Genomic DNA, 9,866 nt, shown 5'->3' on the forward strand with positions numbered 1-9,866 from the left:
GAGTGATGGTCTAAGATAGGAGAATATTTATTATTAACATATTTATAAACATGTAATTCTAGAATGATTCTAGAATGCTACACATCTAAGACATATAGCCATTTTGGTTATGCAATCTACTAGGCAAAAGATGTTCAAATTATATTATGGTTAAGATCGTAAGACTCACTGTTTTTCAAACCAGATGTTACAATCAACCAGGAATTCAGGATAAAATTACCTTTTGAGGGAGAACTAGCATGTAATAAATGATTTCAGTTTGCTAAATAGGAACATAATACTTTTTGAGATATGGCTATTGGCTATGTGCAACTCAGTAGACAATCAGATTCTGAGCTTGTTGTAAATAGTAACTAGGTGGCAGAAGAAATTATAAACCCTCTTCTTCTACCTGCCTTTAATAGCTAGTAGTCCTAGCTCTTTAGGATTTTCTCATAGGTCAGGACCTCTCCTTATTCTCCTCAGGAATCTCATCTATTTCAAAGGTCTTAATTTCCAATTATATGATACTCTCCAAATCTCTGTCTTTAGACCAAATTGATATGTCTTGACCATAAGCTGAAAAATCTCAATATTAGTTTACAGTTTGTACCATAAATGTACCACATTCTAAACTGAATTTATTGTCCTTCCATGAAATCTGTTTTTATCCTGCTTTACTAAATATTATAAATTCACCTAATAAACAGAGCCCCAAATCTAAGAGTCAGCTTTCTTTTCCTCAATCCCTGCTTCCCATGAAGTCACCAGTTTCTGTTATTTTCCAAGCCTACTGCTATCACCTTAATTCAAACCGTTCTCTCTGTGCCGAGCTACTGCAATGACTTCCCATCTGTTCCTCCAGTCTCCGCCCTCTCTGAGTCAGTGTGGCTCTTGGAAAGCATATCGCTACTCAGCCCACTCAGTCCACCCTTCCCCATTCCCCATTCCCATACTGTTTCTTAAGCTTCAAATGGCCTCTATCTCTCATGCATGCACACAAAAAACTTCTGGTAACTTGGTATCTCAGGCAGATTAAGCAATAAAGAAAAAACACTAACTATGGGAACCAAAATATGCAGCTCACTTGACAGTTCTACTATATATTAAAAGCAGATATTGTCATTTTTTATTGAGTTTAATGTGTCTTTTCTTCCAGTTCTGATCAACTCTGAGTAGACTGAGAAAACATCTTCTAGACCTCAACAATTGAAGAAGAGATACCACTGCCCCGTTAGACTTTGCCCGAGCCAAAACTAGCGCTTCTGACACTGAAAACAAAACCTGAAACCACTTAAATTCAAGATTTTACTGCAGAATATACCAAATGAAACTAGCAACTACAGAAGTTTTCTAATATCAGCTTATAATGGTAAACAATTGATAATAAAGACACAAGAGCTATGTTTTAAATGAAAAACGCACTATAAAAAATATATTCTCAGTTCCTGCCCAAATTCAGTATTTCTAAAAACAATCGCTAACACTGATGGACACTCACTATGTGTTAGGCATTGGGTTAAATGTTTTATGCACAGGACCCCCTTTATTTTTCAAAAAGCCCACACAATGTGGACATTAATGTTACCACCCTTTTATAGATTAAGGTCACTGAAGCTGAGAGGTTAATTAACTTGCTCAAGATATTTAATAGTAAAAGCCACAAATCAAACCTTTGTCTGTGTTTTTCCAGAACTGGAGCTCTAACCTCTGAGTTTTACCAGCAAGAGACTTGGAGTGTAGAGAACAGCGCATGTGTATTTTGAGAAAGTCTCAGCTAATTCTAACACAATCCTAACCCTCTACTCCACTTTCCAAAAACACATATTGATAACTGAATAAAAGGAAAAAAAAAAACCCAAGTCAGCCCCCAGTTTATTCTTTGTAATTATATTTGCTTTTAGAAATGAGTCACCTGATCCCAAAGTTGGGTATATTTACAATGAGGTAGAATGATATTTTTTTTAATATTTATTTATACAAGCACAGGGTACAGTCAGAAGTGCAGGAGGGTGAGAGAATTCACCAGAGCCAGAGCAGGGAGCAGAACAGGCAGAAGGACTGAAGTACACTGCTGAGGGGAGCAGCGGGTGGCAGGAGAGGTTTGCGCGCCATGTGGGACCCTCGCCCAGCGGCCATAGAACCAGCGCTGCAGAGGCTGCTGGCAGCTTCGCAACCCAGCGCTCAACCACTGCACCACCGGGGAGGCCCTAGAATGATTTGTTTTAGATATATGTAAAATATGTTTCTTTAATAAGACAACTCCAAATATGAGTTTGATTTCTGCCTTTAAATGGGTTATTCCAGAGTAACAAGAATACAGATGTATTAGCATAAACTGGGAATAATTCTGCTACCTGTTTTGAGCTGCTTAATATAGTAAGTGGAATACAGATTTAAAAATACTTATTCCAACAAATTAATGACTCAGTCATTACTATATCTAATAATTTCTATACTATAGTATAGTGACTATAGTGATATCCTCCAGGATTATAAGCCTTTAATGAGCTTTTATTCCCTATATTAAGTAATCCTCAATTGTTAATTTGAGGAAGATTTTAAGATTTTAAGTCCATTGCTAATTTTGTTTCTTTTTCACTATGAGGCTATCAACTATTATACTTTACTGTTGCCAGTGTGTCTACCCTTTCTAACTTACTGTTGGCTGAGACACCAGATAACCTGGTTATCAGTGAACCCAGAAGATGCCTGCTTGAGACTGAACTCTAGGACTTGTTTTTCTGCCTTTGGCTGTTCCTTAAGTACTTACTTCTTACTCAGCCCTCCAGCACTGGGGATTTAGTTGGTTTACTTCTTGTCATTTGGCACCATTGCTCATGCTTTTCCTACCTTATGATGTTCTTTCCTGTAGGCTGGCTATGACTACACGCTGTCATTTACTGTGTCCTAAGGAAAGTATAGGTGCTCCTCTCTTTTATAATTTTATTGTTAATCGGGTGGAGAAATATAGAGTGAATCACAAACGCGCAACAAAAAGGTTGAAGAAATCTTAAAATTTTTCACTGGGAATTTGCCCAGTGTTTACTGATGATTACTCTTGGACAAAGTCTGCTCTTGGACTATGTGCTCTCTTAAGCTTTCTCTCTTACTACACTGTGAGCTCTTAGAAGGAAGGTGTCTTACATTTATGGGCCCCAAACCTAAAAGCAACTGACACATGACAGGTTCCCAAAATATGCCAGCCTAGAAGCTTAATGATCAAAATGTCAATATACTAAATTCTAGAAGTAAATGAATCAACAAAATTGATAATTAATAATTTCAGTCCAACATCAAATAACTAAATTGTCTCAAAAAACAAATATCAAACTAAACTTGAACATTCAAAAGAAAACACTTATTTGCTTTATAAAAAACTCTTAGGTAAAAGTTTCAGTTAAAAGGATGGTTTATTATTTTAATAGCAATACCATAGTATCCACTTTTCTTATAACTAAAGAGAATTTCAGTTGTCAGTTTCATAGAAAAGCTAAACCTGAATCTTTAGAATACAGTTGAGTTTTAGCAGGCTTTCCACTAAGCATTTGCAGCTGCTTATGAATGCATTTAAAATAAGTGCCTCATCAAATGATAAATATCTTCTTAAAAAATTCACAATTTTGCTCATGTAATTTCCATTTGTAGTCTTTCAATCTTTAGAAATAAAATAAAGGCAAATTCAGTGCTGTAGGCTAGTACTAGCTAGAAAAATGAGAATGATTGAAAAGAAAAAAATTTTAAGTAGTTAAGTCCAATGTTTTAGGAACAGTAGCACCATCTCAGAGACATTTTAGTTGATTTCCAGTCTCCTTCTCTTCCCTTCTTCCTTCAGACAGAGTGTTCTTTCTTAACCAACAAGCTTTCTTTTGTTTTGAATTATACCAGTGGTCTGAATAACCCCAAAGCACAACACTAAACATGCCCATGATGAAAAGCAATATGAGCAGAAAGCAGAGCTTTGGCACTTGGACCCCAAACATACATTTATATTACATAAGTGATGAATTTTTGAGAAATCCATTTACTGAGTTGATATTCATTTTAAATATAAAAAAGCAATTAAGTTCTCCTGAAAAAGATAAGACAACCGTGTGGATTGGAATGGTGCTGCTGCAAATCCAGTCATCAAAGATAGGCCTCACACAATAGCTATGCCTCCTAGGACCCTCTGAAGTGCCAAGACAGTGCCATACCACCTCTTTCATACTCACTCTGGACCTCCCCCCGAACCCCCTCGCCCCCCACCAGCCCCACCACCATCTCTCTTATTCTCATTGTTCTCACCAACAAATCCACATAATCTATAGCTAGCTTCATCTCCAAACTCTAAGGGTTAAGTACAAACACAATCTCAAACATGCATGTGTATACTTGTTGATGGGAATGAAAGTAAATGAACAATTCTTTTAGAAGAGAAAGTAGGCTAGGAGACAAAAAAGGGAGAGAGTTATTTTCAATTTTTCTACTATGTGTCTATTTCCACCTACTTAAAAAATAATGAAATGTTACTTAAGTTTTTACTTCTGCCTTCTCTAAATCTTGCTCCTTTGATTATCCCTATTTTCTTAACTTCATTCTCTTCCTTGACTTATTTAACATGCTCAAAACTTTCTACTTTATTAAAAACATAAAAAAATTCTCCTTTCCTCCCAAGGCTTTGGGTTCCTTTTAACTACTGCCACCTTCTACCCTCACCCAAGCTTCTCCAAAGAATATTTACTCTTATCCTCATATTCCCATCTCTCATTTATACTTCCACCCCACTGGAATCAAATCACTCCTGAAACCAATTTCCCTTTGGTCATGAATAGTCCCTCTAATCAAGCCAATCATTCCTTCTTAGCTGTTATGTCATTTCTGTTCAGTATTGTTGACTACTCCTTATGTCAACTTTCCTCCTGTGGTCTTCCTGGAACCTACATTCTACAGTGCTCTTTCTCAAACCCCTTCATTGGGTCACCAAGTTCCCTCCCCTTTTATCCATAAATGTTGGTGTTTACTGGAGTTCTAGTTGTAAACACATTCTTTATCATTGCTATTTTTCATTTTTGTATTTTGTAATTACCTCCAATCTGGCTCTTTGGACTAGACTTCTTCCAGAGTTCCACTCAAATTTCTCACAGGCTGATTCACTGAATTTATCTACTGAACAGTAGATACCTTCTGTTTCATACCCTGTCACATTCAATCCAACACCAAATCCTGTATGGTCAACTACCAATGTATTCTCAAAGTTACCTACTTCTCTTCATCCCCTCTTCTATGATCCTCTGTCAAGGCTTCATCATCTCTTAAACTATGAACAAACTTTCAACAGGACTCCATGCTTAATCTCTAGCTTGTCTCTAGCTCTATAAGGCAGCAAGAAAAATGTTTTTAAAACTCAATTCCTTAAAACAAAACACTCAATGTTTCTCATAAGATTTAAAATAATATCCATACTTCAAATCATAGTCTACAAGGTCCAGCCTTATCTGGTCTGTGCCTACTTCTCTTTTCTGATCTTGTAACACTCTCTCTTCCTTGCTCAAAGGCAGCCACTGCTCTTTTGTCATTGCTGTTCACTTCTCTCCTATCTCTGGGCCTTTCTAATAGTTTATTGTACCTGGGATATTCTCCCCTCTTGTTCTTTACATGGTAACTACTCCTCATTCTTCAGGTCTCAGTTTAAAAAGTCATTCTCAAGGAGAGACTACCAGTCTACCTGATTTTGAATAGCCTCCTCTGCCACCTTTATTCTCTAACTCAGCATATAATTGTTTCTTTCACAACACATATTACAAATTTAATTCCTGGAAGTCTTCTTTCAGGAAGGAAGGGGGAAAGTTCCTCCTCCTTCTTGATCAGAGTGGGAATATAATGGCAATGGCTCAAACAATGCAATAAATATAAGTGGATAAGTGAACCATTACCTGAACAGGTTGGTGAATTCTTTCACATATTAGCATGCATAATTTATCTACTCCATTATTATATAACATAGTGCAACACTCTTAAATTAGTCTTTATTTTATCTGAACTATAGACTTTATTTTATCTGAATTATTCCTTCCTTTTTCATGACTTGTTAAAAAAGTAAAGTTTGTCCAAAATTGGCAGATACATGGATATTGCTTCAAAAACCTCAATGATCTTTTACAACATGAATTAATTTCACTTCTATACCACAGGATTTTGTATGTTCATTTTCTAGCATGATTAAACCATAATACCGGGTGGTTAAACAGGATATCCCCAAGGTAACATGAGTCAGTAGTAAAACTAGGAATAAAGTTAGAACATTACATATTAAGAAGCCAGTTAGAATAGAAGTTTCAATTAAAAGATCTCATTTAATAACAGGTCAATCAGCTGCTAACTGAGTAGCTTTCAATATATGCCACCTGAATTAAATAAAAAGTACAGGAAAGAGATAAAAATTAGTATAAAACAGTCTCTGCCCTAAGGGAGGTTCAAGAGTTTAGAAATCTAATGATCTAAAAAAGTTAAGAAAATAAGATACCACCACCAGATAACATATACACACATACATGTAAAGAGTATTAGAACAGAACTGTTCTATAGATAGCCAGTGAAGGAGGAGGTGAGAGCTCTCTTTCTTGCTAACGAGGTCTGGCTTCACACTGACTGTAAGATCTAAGTGGGCTTCTCAAGGATGGAAAGATATTTAGATAATGATAATGGGGGTATGTGGTAGGTAAAGGGCAGTGGAAAAATACTGAATATTCTCTGATATTTGAGTAAAGCTTTATTTATTCATGGAAAGCAAAAGGTCAATAGTAAAGCCAGTCAATATGTTCAAAACAAATGAATACAAATTCTTCCTAAATTTTCTTATACATGCACTAAAGTTAGCTGTGCCAGCTAGTCTTCCTCATGGTAGCAACGGTTCTGTTTTAGTTTGGTATTTCAAAATTCTGTGTGTGTGTGTGTGTGTGTGTGTGTGTTTAGTAGACCTTTATTTCAGAGTTTTTGCACATTATAAACAAGTGAAAATGAACCAATGATTTCCTATATAAAATTCTAAGAAAATCTTAGCTCAGCTTCCTGTGGCAAAATACACCTAACTAGTATCTTTTTTTTTTTGGTTAAGATTTATTTATTTATGCATACAAGAACTGGGGTACAGGCCAGAGTTGTGGGGCAGGTGAGAAGATTCACCAGAGACAGAGTGGGGAACAGAACAGGCAGACTGACTGAAATACACTGCTGAGGGGAGCAGCAGGCGAGTCAGGAGAGGGCTGCTGCACCACGTGGGCAGCTCCCTGGCCAGGGATCGAACTCGTGCTGTAGTGGCTGCGGACAGCTTCTCAGGTTGGGTCTTAACCCCTGTGCCACCAGGGAGGCCCTAACTGGTATCTTTATGTCCAGTCTTATCCTCTTTAACCCATTCTCCACCACAATTTATATGAATATAATTATCCTGTCTTTGCTTCAGTTGCTTACATAAAAACACCTCGCAGTGGTACTGTGAGGATAAGTTAATGTAAGCAATCATTTAGATGGCTATCTAACATGCAGTAAGTATTGAAAAAATGTTTTCAATAATTATAAGAACACTGTGGTCTGAAAGAATATGACTGGAAATCATGAATAATTTAGTTCCTTCAATTACTAAGTCATTTTAAATGTATTACTTTAATGCCTCATATTTTTTACCAACTAAACAGGATGACAACTAAACAGGTCAAAACCTGGTAGAGATGATATAAACAGAACTCAAAAAGTAAATATGAAATAATATACTATTGGCTATGTCATTCCTTATATTGGCACTTAACATATCTTAGGTATTGAAGTAAAATTTTTAAGACACAGGTTTTTCTACTCTTTGGCTATAGATGTTAACCCCTTTCAATGGAGAATAACATTCTTTGGCTCATATTTTCAATCACAGAATCACTAAATCTTTGAATTGGAAAGCAGGTTTGAGATGAAAATCCAATCCCAGCATGTGCCTTATATAAATAAGCTGAGTTGGATTTGGAATGAGCTTTTAGGGTCTTAATGTGCTGCTCTGTGGGGGACAGGAATTGCAGGCAGAGAGAACAACTTGTTCACAAGTACAAAAAAGCAGAGGGTCAGGATTTATTCTAAGTGTCCAAGTACAAATACTGGTTAGGAACCAGTATTAGGAAACTGGAAAATACTTTTTAATCATCCAAATTTAAAGTCAGTAATTTCTGAAGTAGGTACAAGTTACCCAATCTGTAACTTCGAAGTAAGGCAGATCTAGGTTTGAATCTCCACTTGTTACATAAGCAAAATCTCTGAGCCTCAGATTAGTGGAACAGGATTATTACAGTGATTAAAGGATCAAATGTATGCAGAGTTCATAACTGAGGTGCCTGGTCCCTGACTTAAAGTTAATGCAATTTTACATTTTTTCTGCCATTCAGCAGATGGAACAGAATTCTGTAAATTAATAGAACACTGTCTTTCATATGTGCTTGCTGACTGTCTGACACTTGTTGAAAGATACCTAATCTTAAAAATAGAAAGTTGGAATAACTATTGAGATGATAAACTGTCTCCATCTCTGCCCTTCCTCGCCACTAAATGTCCTTCACGGTTTGTTTTTAAGTGTCACCATCACCTCCACCACTAACATGCTATTTGGAGATCACTGTAGCTCAGACTTCCAATGCTACAGCAACGATCTGAAGGTCGGGAAAAATGTACGAAATAGATAAGGAACAGTAAGACTATATCATTCGTTTTATTCCTATGGGCCACTCTAGCTTGATGAATTTCCATTTGTAAGTTACTGGTTTGTTTTGGGTTTCAGAGCAGAAACTGCAGTTTTAAATAAAAGGTGCGTAGGCAAGCAGGTGAATTCACCACTCTTATTATGACCCAGAAATCTTTTAAGTGTTTGGGAGGTTCCTTTATGGTGACACTAAAAAGGATATCTGCCAATTTGCATTATTTATGCTTGGAACTAAAGTCAATCGTTTATTTTAAAAGATGTGTGGTTCCTGGCTCAAGATCAATGACAAGGAAACCCCAATTCGACTCAATCTAGAAAGCTCTTTCGAGTATCGTTTCCTCTCGCTCACATCACAGATGGTCACCGAGGCTTAAGGTTTTAAAGCGGCTCACCGCTGAAGGATGGGGCTCCCGGTGGATGCTGGACCGCAGAGGTTGAGATGCTGCCACTCCTCAGACGTGCAGCTAGGTGAATTTCGCTCCTCTCTTCGCACCCATTCTTCCGAAACAACCCACTTCCCACCGCTGGGTGGGGACCCAAGGAGGACCCAGCCCTCCCATATCTAGCCTCCAGCTTGGCTGTCCGCGAGTGACCTCCAAGCACCCGGAGAAACATCGGGCAAGGAGCGCCTCTGCCCGCCGGGGAAGTTGGCAAGGGCAAGTTCGGGTCGTGCGCAGGAAGGTTACTCACCGGAATAGTCAAGCGTCCTTCGTCCTCCGCCCGCGCTCGCCAACAAGCAGCCTCTAACGCAGCGGCAGCTTGGGAGCAGCAGCCGAAGCGGCCGCCGCGGCCAGTAACCGCTCGGGCGTGGCAGAGACGGCCAGGAGACTTCACAACATCATCACTCGGCGACTTCAGTTTTGCTGCGACGCCGGGTCAATGGCAGCCCCTACACAATCGGGGAAGAGCGAGGGAGACCCACTCTCCCAGCAGCCTCCGCGGCGTCAGCAAAGGGCCTGCTGGGAATTGTAGTTTCCTGTTGGCCCCGCCCCCTCGCCCTCCGAAGTTGTAGTTTCGCCTAGGCCCCGCCCCTCGCCCGAAGGCCCCGCCCCTTGCTATTTGGCCCCGGGGCGGGAGGCGCGGCCGCTACCCCGGGGGCCCGGGAGGGGCGAGTCCCGTCCAGGCTGGCTGCCTGGGGCTGGGGCAGAGTTCCAGGCCGACAGCCCCAGCCCGG

At 39.0% G+C, this 9,866-nt stretch overlaps 1 protein-coding gene across 1 annotated transcript in view; it reads right to left on the minus strand.

The window, feature by feature from the left end:
- The window catches only part of TRAK2 (trafficking kinesin protein 2), a 48,814-nt gene extending 39,206 nt beyond the window's left edge, over positions 1-9,608 (minus strand). The window contains exon 1 of the mRNA XM_037523837.2: positions 9,383-9,608. The gene's annotated coding sequence lies outside the window, so the exon portion shown is untranslated. The remainder of the gene's footprint in view (positions 1-9,382) is intronic.
- Positions 9,609-9,866: the final 258 nt, after the last annotated feature.

Source organism: Talpa occidentalis, unplaced genomic scaffold, assembly GCF_014898055.3.
Source record: "Talpa occidentalis isolate TD23 unplaced genomic scaffold, MPIMG_talOcc4v2.1 talOcc4.3, whole genome shotgun sequence".
Classification (NCBI taxonomy): Eukaryota; Metazoa; Chordata; class Mammalia; order Eulipotyphla; family Talpidae; genus Talpa; species Talpa occidentalis.